The sequence below is a fragment of the Tursiops truncatus genome, chromosome 18 (assembly GCF_011762595.2).
Source record: "Tursiops truncatus isolate mTurTru1 chromosome 18, mTurTru1.mat.Y, whole genome shotgun sequence".
Classification (NCBI taxonomy): Eukaryota; Metazoa; Chordata; class Mammalia; order Artiodactyla; family Delphinidae; genus Tursiops; species Tursiops truncatus.
In genome coordinates this window covers 76,680,119-76,691,968 of record NC_047051.1, presented here as the reverse complement: position 1 = coordinate 76,691,968, position 11,850 = coordinate 76,680,119, and the positions used below count along the sequence as shown (strand labels likewise).

The window sequence follows — 11,850 nt, the reverse complement described above, 5'->3', positions numbered from 1 at the left end:
CGAGAGGTGATGGCTGAGGGCAGGGGAGATCTTGGCGTTGGCAGCCGTGGCGCAGGCAGACCTCCCGCGTTTGCTGTAATGAGGTCACTTCCATCCTCTCTCGCTTCGTCTTCTCTGAGACTCACAGGTTGTTCTGAAAAACTGCCCGACGCTCTGACACTTATCTAAACTGAGCGCTGATGACACGGGACACCCGCGGCGCACGGGGCACTCGTTGAATCTGCTCGGGAATGAAGCTGGCTCAGGATCCGACTCACTCATGGGGTCGCCTTCTCCAGGCTCCGCCTTCCGAAATCCCAGCAATCTTATCACATTTCCCCTCGCATCAGACCATTAACAAAGGGTAAAATCTCGTCTGAAGTGAGCTGGGTTAGAAACAGACCCTGCAGTCGTTACTGTGAGGCTTGTGGCCCTCGTGAGGGAAGAAGATGACGCTGGGAATATACAAAGGAAAGAAAGAAGAGATGGGAAACTCTCTTCTAAAAAGGTGAACGTGTCCCATGTTTTGTAGGGGCCTTAGTTGTAGGTTTCCTGGTGGTAACTGGACTCCTTCTCAACTGAGGACCCGGAGGGGCTGGCCGTGGGGAGTGAGGCTCGCTGACGGGCACCTCCGTCCTGTGCCCAGTTTTCCTTTCATGCATCTTCCTTAGTCTGCAGCCAGGATTCTCTGAGCAATAAATAGCTCTAATTATTTTTTAAAAAGAAAATGCAAATACATACGATGGTGCATGCGTGGTCCACATACAGTCGGAGCAGCCTCTAATCTTTACTCCATTCGACACTCTGGTGCGCTGGGTACAACCAGTAAAGATAGACGGAACACTGAGCAGGTCGTGCAAATATGCTTCTGTGAGGTGAGCAAGCAGACCCACACCCCAGAGAGTAGCGGGCAGAATAAAGGGGAAGAGATTCTTTATCAGTCCCAGAGGTGGGGGGCTGCTGAGGTGAAGACAGGCATGGTGTTCCGTGGGCTGAGTCTACTCACTGGCCAGGCCGCACACACACTGCATGTCAATAAACCCCATATGCACTTTGGTGACTCGTAGGTTGGTAGGTTGACTTATAATAAAAAAGATGACGCTATAGGGCACTATGGGATTTATTTTAGGGAAGCGAGTTGCCTTCTGTTATTTTTTTCAGTGGCACAGTGCAATATGGCTGCCCCCAGGGAGGGGCTGGTGGCCGAGGGCGGATGGGGAGAAGACATTTTTTTTTGGTCCCCAAAGGTATATTTTTTTTAATTCAAAAATAGTTGATTTTCAATGTTGTGTTGGTTTCATGTGTACAGCAAAGTGATTCAGTTTTGTTCATATATACATATATATATATATATATATATATATATATATATATATATATACTTCTTCAGATTCTTTTCCATTATAGGTTATTGTAAGATTTTGAACATAGTTCCCTGTGCTGTACAGTAGATCCTCGTTGATTATCTATTTCATATCTAGTAGTGTGTATATGTTAATCTCAAACTCCTAATTCATCCCCCTCCCCTCCTGTAACGATTAGTTTGTTCTTTGTCTGCGAGTCTATTTCTGTACTGTGAATAAGTTCATCTGTGTCCCACCTTAGACTCTACATGTAAGGGACATCGTACGGTGTGTCTTTCCCTGTCTGCCTCCCTTCCCTTAGTATGAGCATCTCTAGGTCCGTCCAGAGTACCCCACGCTCGGCAAGCCCCTGCCTGCTCAGCGGCGCAGGGCCACGAAGACCCCCAGGGGAGCTGAAACCAGGAAAGCGACCCTCAAAATCAACCAGGGGAAGCTGCACCTGCTCAGTGACCTTTAAACCTTCCTTGCCAAACCATTAAAAACTCTCTTCCCATCAGTGATCAATATACAGGAAATGAAAAACAGTAACACTTTTCTAATACTTAATAAAATTTCAGTTTTTTCAGGCATATCATTCTGGTTAACCCAAATTTTATTGTGCAGTAAACCTAATACACCTGTGAAATACTCACTGAAATGACTGGGGATGGAGGATGTCAAAATAAAAGAGAACAAAGACAACCCACTTTAAAAGCGAATAATAAGGTCTGGCACTGTGAACTGTGGAAGGCACGCGAAAGGGCTTTCCTCTGATTTCCTGATTTAGCAAATACCTCTATAGCACTCACTGTGTGCAAGGCGCTTCCTAAGGAATCTGTAGATATGAATCCATCTAATTCATTTGGGCTCCACAAGGACCCTGTGAGGGAGGCACCTTACAAACGTGCGGGATTCCTGGGCCTGCTTCCAGGGGCGCTCGCCTGACCTTGCACAGGGCCCTGGGCCTGGGAGCCCGCAGCCCAGAAGGTGCCACGCGGCCAGAGAGGGGCCTCCCTTGCCCCCCCAGGGCGGGTCGGGAACTAATGTCAGAGATGCGGGGGTGATGGCTCTGCAGACCGAGCCGGGCCAGCCCTGGTCACCGGCCAACATGCTGACTCGGGGCGTCCAGTTAAATCCACCAAACACACAGCCCAGGGAAAGTGAGCTGCAATTGGTGGAATTAAGGAAAGTTTAGAAAGTACTTCTCACCACTCCTTCTCCTCCCTGTTGTCCCCAGAGCTGGCGACTGGGGAGCCCATCCTGCCTCGCTTGTCTGTACGACTCAGGGCTGAACCAGCGCCCATTTCCACGACACGCAGACACTGAGCTCAGCTCGGGAGCCAAGGGGACCCTAGTGGGTCTGATGAGGTCCCGGCCACACTTCCAGGACTGAAGACATGGAAACGCCTCCTTAAAGGACGGGTCCCAAGAGGGCGAGGGGCAGGTTGGGACACGCCCAGCACACGGGCAGTCACATTATTTTCACCATTAACACTCCTCCTCATTGTCACTCCCAGGCGCTCACGCTACAGACACTCTATGTGCGAACCGCCCTCGGAGGATGTTCGCTGCGGCGTTGTCTGTAAAAACTGGAAACGACTCATTGCAAAAAAAAGTTGGAAGTAACTCAAATGTCCCTCAGCAACACACTGGTTAAAAAATAAACGACAAACCCATGGGTAAGAGGAAATATGTGCATCTTCTGAAAAGAGCAAAGTGGATCCACTTGTGCTGACAGAGAAAGCCATGATTTGTTAAGCGAAAAATCAAGTTGGGAAACTGGATAAAGAATGTGATGCCATTTTTGTTAAAAAAAGGATAAGACAGGGTAATAAGCAAATAGGAAAAAAAGGCCAAAGGCATTTGCGTGAGGCTGTCAACAGCCACGATCCTAGGATACGAGCGGGCAGTGAGCAACCGCATGCAGGGGGAACACTGCTTCTGGAGCACTTAATTCGACGACCTACCCGAGGGATCTTATAATCCACATCTTCCTCTGTTTGTAAAAGACATGATGGTGTTCGCTTCAGAGAGCAAAATCCACGTGTAGGAGAGACAAGTGCCCGAAGGGAAAATCAGGGGTGAAGGGGGGAAAAGACTTGGAGTTTAGAGCGCTGTTCACCACGTAGGACTGTAGCTCATAACACAAGTTACAAATAACGGGAAACAGCCTGCTGGTGTCTTAACTTGCGTGCCTTACTCAACGTGACCTTTCTTTACTCTCCTTAATTTATTTCAATGACAGAAATAATTAATGAAGAAGAATCTTCTTCCCCGCAGCCCCCGCTCCTCCCTCCCTTCCTTCCTTCCTCTTTCCTTCCTTCTTCTCTCCTCCTTCGCTTCTTTGTTTCTTTCTAAGATAGAGCCTCCTATGCCTGGTGGCCCCTGTCAATTCGAAAATGACAGCAAACAAGGAAATGGAAATAAACTCTGCGCTGAAGGACGCCCTCCCTGTGATGGACTCTGGGATCACGTGTGGCCCATGGGGTGGTGTAGACATTGCATTTGAGATTAACCAGAGTGAGCCCCGGCCTTGGCCGCAGCGGCTCGCCGGGCGCAGCCACCTGCTCGCGCCGGTCCCAACGCACAGGCTGCCACGGCGGAGACAGACGGCAGGAGGCCTCGGCTTGGGGGCTGACACTGACCTGGGGCTGCTGGCAGGGGCTGGGTCTCCTGCTGGGTGCTGTGACCACCCACCGCAAGCCTTTCCTGAGACGGCCCCTCCTCTGCTCCGAGGGTGACGGCCCAGCTCTTCACCGCCCCGCCAGTGAGGGGTCTCTGCGCGAGCGCTTTCCTTGGCTGTGGGGAGGAAAGTCCACCCTCCGTGGATGTGGAGGCTGGAAGGGACCAGCCCAGCAGCTGGTCCACGACGGGGGCACCTCGACCAGAGGCTCTGACCGCAAGACATTTCTCTCCTCTGAGCTCCGCGCTGCTTCCCAGGGGACAGGCCACAGCCTAAGGCACTGGTTTAAAACTGGAACCAGATGCTGTAATCTAGGAATATTTTCCCTATATTTTGTTTACATGGAAGTTTAAGAGAAATCAACAAGAAAGAAAGTGAAAACACAAATAAACTCCGTTCTGAGTCTTAAGAAGCAGCATACGGCAAGTAGGTAGATGTTTCAAAGCACCCCAAGGGTGTTATTCCTGTGCAAGGGACAGGAGCAGAAATAGCATTTCCTACAAAGCACGCTTCTTGGGACACCAGGTGATGATTCCGGAAGAAATAAACCTGAGTGTGAGCTTGTCACCCCTGGGTAGGGATTTGGATGGTGCCGCCTCGGAACATTATACTACAATCAAATGTAGCAAATTCTATAACCAGCAATTTCAAATTGTGCATTCCAAATTGATATATTCTACACAAATAAAAGGATCTGATTTTGGGCTTTGAAATCAGCCGCCTGCCTTCTGTTTGCCGTACAATGCCATCTGACTTCTTAAAAAGCTCAGTGCCTTTTTTCCCTCCTGCACCTGCTTAGCTGCAAAAGTGTCAGCATCTCCTCTCAGACGGTTCTGTGTGATGCGGGAGCTGCGATCACCTGACAGCAGCAGGGGAAGCGAGGTGCCCACGGGCCCTGCAGCGCCAGAGGTCATGGGGCCCAATGGCCCCGGGGCCTCGGCACCGCCACGCTCCCCTGACCCACCTGGGAGCCCAAGGCCAGGGATGTTGAGAGCAGAAGCTGCAGGTAGAGCAGCTATTCCTGACTGACAGGAGGGCCTGGATCCCTCCCAGGACCTAGCGTTCCTCCTGTTTGTGCAAAGATTCCTCAGGAGGAATTCGCATTTGAAGTCAGCATCACAGAGTGGGGAGTAGATTACTCACGTGATCAGACCGTATCGTGAAGTACCAGTCAGATCACCAGTCTGTGTGACCTCAGGAAAGTTGCGTGAGTTCTCTGACCCTCCATTCCCCCAACACGGGTTGTTCACAGCACTTCCTTCCTAGGGTTGTGAAGACTGTACCATGAAATACATGTCCAGTTGAGGCAGGAGATAGACAGGCCCCAGGCCGAGCAGCTGCAACGGGTCTCCTGCTGACACTTCGAGATAAGGTACCAGCAGGAGCACTGGGCTCTGATTAGGTGAAAGACAAAGTGACCGCAACTTCCTCATTCCTGTGGTCTCGGGGATTCCCCGCCTGACGCATGCGTGGAAGAGGCCCTTAGTCTGGGGGAGGGACCAAAGGAGGGAGGAGACGTCAGCCCATAATATGTCCTGCCGGCCTCCCAGACACCTTCGCGCTGGAATCCATCTTGGCGGAGAGGTGCGCACACCCACCAGGAAGGACCCTGAGTCAGACCAGATATGGGCACAAGCGAGATGAGTGGCCAGAGACAACCTGGAAAGCTGGCCCCGTGTAAGCAACCTAAGCCGCCCCTAGCGCGTGCAGCTCACGCCGCGTACGTGTTCTCCCACACGTGCTTCGCTTCTAATAAACGCTGTCTCTATTTCACAGTCTCGGTCTTTCTACTGAGTTCCTTCTCCAAAGAAGACAAGGACCGGGGTCCTTCTTCCAGCCGTCCCACCGCCAGAACCAGAGTACTCGGAACAGTGCCCGGCACAAAGGTGAGCTGCTGCCGCTAGGACCACTGTCCCCCGTTATCATCACAGGCACCCTTCCTTAAGAGATTATATGTTTTAGAGACCTCAGCCTTAGTCCAAATCCTTCTTTATCTCCTGTCTCCGTGAAAATCGATTTACTATTTTAATCTGCAGTGTCTAGTACATGCTGGGTGCTCAGAAATATTTGTTAAATGCTGAATGAATGCGCAAGCATGAGTGCCTGAAAAGACAGTAAAAATAAAGATTACATTCTCGAAGGACAAGGTTGTGCACTTCAGCGACCTAGGGAGGCCTAAGCGACAGCTGTTTTGATGGGAAGTGATAGCTCTCGGGTCTCCCCACCGTTCTCCGGGGCGGGAACAGCCCTGCCGAGTGAACTGCAGGGGATGGACTGGAGCCATGGAGGCCTGGTGACACCGCAGACCCCGGGTCCACCTCACGCCAGAGGTGTGAGCACGTCTGCAGGGGTAATCGTGGAAATGGGACACTGACATTTCAATGTTAGTAAGGGAGCAGTGATTTGTGATTTTAGTAGCAGTATCACAAATCACTTGCTTCCAAAATAACATTTTTGAATGCTTTCTCTGCCCCTTTCCAAAAATGTAGAAAATATAAGGCAGTACTTATGATACCCTAGTAGGGGGTCACATCTGTCTCCTGCTGCCCCCGCTTCCAGAAATACTGCTTATTTTTATGGTTACACCTTTTTGCTTATTTGAATTCCGGCAGAGTGCCTTTGAGTTCCAGAGAACCTTGCCTGCCTGAGCTAAAGTACAGAGCTATTCGATGACTTCTATTCCGGAATGAAGTGTGAGCAAGGTATAACTATTTCCTCTCCTGTAGCTGTGATAGTTACATACAAGGATTTATGTTTAAAAATATTATCCCCCAAGGGTAAATCTTTGCCACGGGGGAGAGTTTCCGGGCCTGGAGTGGGTCGTGGAAATCTTCAATGTGTGCGTTCGTGAGGAAAGGTCGTATCTGACTTTAAAAGTCTTTCCTGTGTCACAGGCCCTGAGTCAATATGCGGTGGGTGGGATCCATTGAATTGATCCCATGTCCAGGGATCCCTGGCAGATGTTCTGTAAATCAGCTTCTGGGGAGGAAGGCGGGCTTACAGAGATGCCTTCTCCTTCCCTTCCCCATGAGTGGTGGCCACGCTGCTCTTTCTAGATTAGAAGCTGCCACTGGGGGGCAGTGAAAATGGAAAGGGGGCACCCCAACCCTGGCAGCAGTAGCATGGCCGCTACATGGGGAGCTCAGACCCAGATCGTCGTGCTGCTCCGAGGCCAGCGGGGCGCTGTCTGGGGGCCGCTACAGTGTGTCCGTAAGATTCCGGGAGAGCAGGCGCCATCCAGGTCCACAGAGCAGCTTCGCCAGGCGCGTGTTAGAAACGCACATTCTCGGGCCATACCCCCGACCCACTGAATCAGAGACTGTGGTGGTCCAGCCCGGTGCTGTGTTTCAACGAGCCCTGCAGGGAAATCGCGTGCACGCTCAGGTGTGCGCACTTTCATCCGTCTCCTTTCAGTGAGGAAAGCTTTCGTTTTGTTTCATTTAAATAATTATGTGGAGGGGAGGGGCTGGGGTTGCCGGGGAAAGGTCCCCCCGACCCTCACTCCAGTGAAGCCTGCTCTGGGCTGCCGGCTGGGTCTGCCTGTCTTCTCTCAGCCGTGCCTCTACCTGCCTTCCTCTGTGGGTCACATGCAAGACACAGGTGGTTCTGGTTTTTCCTGATCTTTCTATGCAACCCACAGGGGAGGACTCAAATCTTTAGCATCAAGATGTCAAGGGAAGCCAAGATCCGCCCAGAAGGCTTTTATGGCATGTGTTCGGCTGCCGAAGCGTCACACGAGGCTACGTGTTCACGAGAGGAAGGTACGGTTAGTCATTCAGGGCCAAATGTGCGGCTAAGGCTCCCCCTCTAGCTCATCTGAAAGTGTCCCCAGGCTTGCCAGAGAAGGTGGGTTGCTATGGTGATGTAGGAGCTGAGACAGAATTTGGAAAAGGATTATAAAATGTTCCAAGAGAAGAAAGGCTTCTTACTATTTAAAAACACTCGGTCTGAGTATAGGCAGGTGTCTTTCGCTGCCTGTTTCCCATAACGTCGCTGTCCTCGTGACACAAATCAAAATTTCCTAATTTTTAAGACAAAGCAGTATCTTATTTTACAACGTAACTCAGGACCCCAAAAGATCAAAACCACAGAAACAAAGATCTTTCTCCTAGCACATCCCTCACTGCGAGCTAACTCCTGACACAATTTCGCTGTCTGCACGTGTATTTGAGAAACTGATTTAACGGATGCGATTTGCTGACTGCTGTTGCAGACGCCCAAGGTCTGGGCTGCTCTGGGCCTCGTGCGTCACAGAGGATAGTAGGATCGCAGTGTTTCCAAGGACTGTCACTCAATAAGCATGAAATTACGTTTAATCACAAATATAATGTAAATGAATGTAATCAGGTAATTAGAATGTGTAAGTGGCGTGATATTTGCAACACGGAGCAGTGCGCTTATAATGTTGTGTAAAATTATGTTAAAAACTCTTATTGAACTTTGTAATAAAAAGGCAGTGTTCAGAGAAAGCAGATGATTTTAAAGTTCAACATCTTGATCGCTTCAACATTTCATTTATGAAATGCTGTGTTTAGCCAATACTTTTAACAATTTGCTAAATATGTTTTGTAAAAATCAAACAATTTCATAGTTAGTGGAGTGCTAAACGCGCCCTGGGACCCATTCTCCTGGCTGCATGTAGCTCGAACAGCTGAAACCATTTTAAGAAGATGCTTCATTATAAATCATTGAAAATAGGAATTCACAACAGAAATGCTGACACAATCCTTTCTTCCAAATGAGGGCCTGAAGTACCACCGGATTCCTGATGTGACCGAATGACAAGATCTGACGTGCCTGCTCTGGCAGAAGTGACGCAGACAGCTCTGCTCGGCGAGGGCCGTCTGTGCGGCGCGATCTGGTTGCTTCCAAGTGAAGTGACCCAACAGGGGCCACACCCGCTTTTCCAAGTGTGTCTGTGTTTAAACATCCTGATGTTGTGCGGTGGCTTTCAAGGTGCTTCCAGGAGCTCGGGGCTGCCCTGGGGCCTCTGGTCTGCAGCAGCCCTGAGTCCCTCAGTCAGGGCACCTGTGCCCCCATCTGCTCCTCTGGGGAGAGAGTGCTGATGCAACCTTTGGGAATTCGCTGGTATTTGGCGGCAGCAGCACCAGGTTAGCGCAGGATCGGGGCCAACGCTGGGCTGATGAAGGTAGGACTGGGGGTCCTCGGAGAGGACAGGGGCTGAGCACACCCCGAACGGAGACAGGCTGGTCGGCACAGCCAGGAAGAAGCAGATGCTGCAGCCCGGCTGAGAAGTGGAGGCCCGCAGGGCAGAGCAGAGTCGCTGAAGGTCCAAGGCTACGACCCTCTGTGTGTCTCTGTATCTTGAATTCAGAGAAAACCACACAGGATGAGGTATTAACACAAGCTGACTATACATGAAGTCATAGTTTTTCTGATAATCATGAGGTAAGTCTCCAAATGGTTCGGTTCTCCTCCTTTGGGGTGTTTGAAGTTGACTTTCCTACCCCCTGGGAGTTAGGGATGGCCACGTGACTTGTTTTGGTCACTGTAGTTGAGTAGAGGGGGATGTGTGTATTTAACGCCTGTGTGTGAACCCACTTTCCCTTCCCAGTTGTAGTGGTTGTAAGCCCACATTGAGGACCCCCCAGCCAAGCGCCCTGCGTGCCTGTGATGAGACCCCCAGCCCTGCCCCCGGTCCAGCCTGAACGTGAAGTCCTCCTGTGTGGGTGCTGAGACTCGAGCTGTTTGTTACGACAGCTTAACAGCCTCCCTGACTAATGCAGATGGTGCATCTGGTTCTGATGGACCCGACAAGGAGAACTGGATTTTCTAATTAACGTGTGTGACGCACATTTGCAATAAATTGCGTAAGCTGCATTCTGTAGCTTCAATACACAATGTATGAGAAGACAAATCCAGTGCAACTATGTAAACATATGCTACACAACTTTAAACGTCATCTTAAAAATGGAAGAGTGGGCACAGAGGTTTTCAAAAGTGTTAGTAGCATATGAACAAGGAAGTTGAAAGACCCTTGGGCAGTCCTGGTCTGGAGAATCAAGAACCAGGAGCACAGGCCCAAAGCTGTTTTGGGGGGAACTGTGCCCCCAAAGTCCCCACTCCCAGTGACTCAGAGGGTGACCTTATTTGGAAACAGGGTCATTGCAGACATAGTTAAGATGAGGTCGTGCTGGAGTAGGTGGCCTGTGATCCAGTGTGACAGGTGCCCTTAGACACCCGGAGTCTGGTTCTGAGGCCAAGACCCTTCTGCCTGGTCAGGTCCCTTACGTGTCCTGGGGAAGCTGGCCCGCGTATGACTAGACAACCATTTCTGTGTAACTCACATTCCCATAGAAAGGCAGAAAGACCTGCCCATGTTGACTCAGTACGTGCTCAGTCAAGGCGGGAGCCTTGGGTTCCCTTGGGAGTTCTTGGGCTCCACGGACGGTAGCCCCACACAAGTCCGTTAGCGTTTAGGCAGGGAGCCTCTGGGGCTGATCGGCCTTCGCGTTGGATTAACAACAATACAAATACGCAGGCTCCACGCGCAGTCAGCAGGACCCGCGAGGGCCGAAGCCCTCGTGGGCGGAGATAGCAGCGGGGCCAGAGGCAGGGGCTCCTGAGGGGCCCGAAGCCCTGGTGGGCGGAGATAGCAGCGGGGGCCAGAGGCAGGGGCTCCTGAGGGGCCCGAAGCCCTGGTGGGTGGAGATAGCAGCGGGGGCCAGAGGCAGGGGCTCCTTGGCAGGACCCGTGAGGCTGCCGTCATGCCTTAAGTGCTTCCCTTAGTCTTTATGCTTCTCATGCCCAGGACCCCGGGGCCCCAAGAAGCAAAGCCTGTTCCTAACATCACAGCCTGGTGAGCGGGGTCGGGACTCACCTTGACCCCCAGCCCCCACGATAACACCAGGCCACACTGTCTCCCCGGAAGCAGTGGAGACTACCCGTTAACAGGAGAACGGAAGAGGGGCAGCCTGCGCCCGCCTCGGGGGACAGGGCCCCACGGGGGAAGGAACCGGGGAGCTGTTCCAGGCAGGAGGCGCTGCTGAGCCTGCACGTCCCGGCCGGGCCGAGGGGCCTCCGACAGCAGCCAGCTTTGTTCCCACCGTCCATCCTCAGCTGCGGGTGGTGCCCTCGGCCCAGGTCTGGTTTCAGCAGGTGCCGGGGCTGCGGGCACGGAAACAGAGGCGCATTCATCGTAACGCGCGGCCGCCCAGCGCCGCCCATGCAAGTGCAGCCAGGCCTCCCCGTCCGCTTGGGTGTGGTCCTGCCGGGCACAATGATTTATTCATGTCTCCACGAAGATGAGTATCATGTGGGCTCATTATATGATGGATTTCAGCTCCTCTGAATGATCGCGCTGCCGCGTGGGACTCGCCGGAGGCTCGGGCCCTGGGAACAGACACCTAACACCGAGGCTTCGTGGGAACCCTGTCCCCGGGGCGCCCGCCTGGGCGGCTGGGAGGTGCACCGGCGAGGCCCGGGCCTGGCTCTGAGCGTCCGGCCGCAGGGAGACCCGGTCTCGTGGGACTCCAGCGACAGAAGGCATCTCCCGCTTCTCTGGAGGCCCTGCTCTCGGCTCGGGCAGGCCTGTGTCTCCGCTGATGGACAGTGGGGAGGGCGCCGGGGGCAGGGGGAGAGGCAGCGCCACTGCTCTGAGGTGGCACGGCTGTGGCCCAGGAGGGTCTGCACAGGAGCTGGTCCCGAGGAGGGAAGGGGACCCTCAGGACGGGCAGTGTGAGGTGCCGGCGGGGGAAAGGCCCGAGTCAGATGCTTGGGGTCGTGGAGCTCACGATGCGCTCAGCGGGGAAAGGGACCGGGAAACCGTGCCTCCGGAGCTTTTAAACAGTTAACAAACAGGACAGGAAGCATTTATCAAAACAA

General features: G+C 52.5%; 1 long non-coding RNA gene across 3 annotated transcripts; it reads left to right on the top strand.

Moving 5' to 3' along the window:
- The first annotated feature begins 5,540 nt into the window (after positions 1 to 5,540).
- LOC109547594 (uncharacterized) lies at positions 5,541 to 9,871 on the top strand. 3 transcript variants are annotated; one of them, XR_002173408.3, is made up of 5 exons: positions 5,541 to 5,682; positions 5,782 to 5,891; positions 6,618 to 6,707; positions 7,646 to 7,766; positions 8,749 to 9,871. It is a non-coding gene; the product is annotated as an uncharacterized lncRNA (long non-coding RNA). The 3 variants fall into 3 exon arrangements; XR_012327790.1 differs by having other exon boundaries at positions 5,543 to 5,682; positions 7,646 to 9,414; positions 9,581 to 9,871; XR_002173407.3 differs by having other exon boundaries at positions 5,543 to 5,682; positions 7,646 to 9,871.
- Positions 9,872 to 11,850: the final 1,979 nt, after the last annotated feature.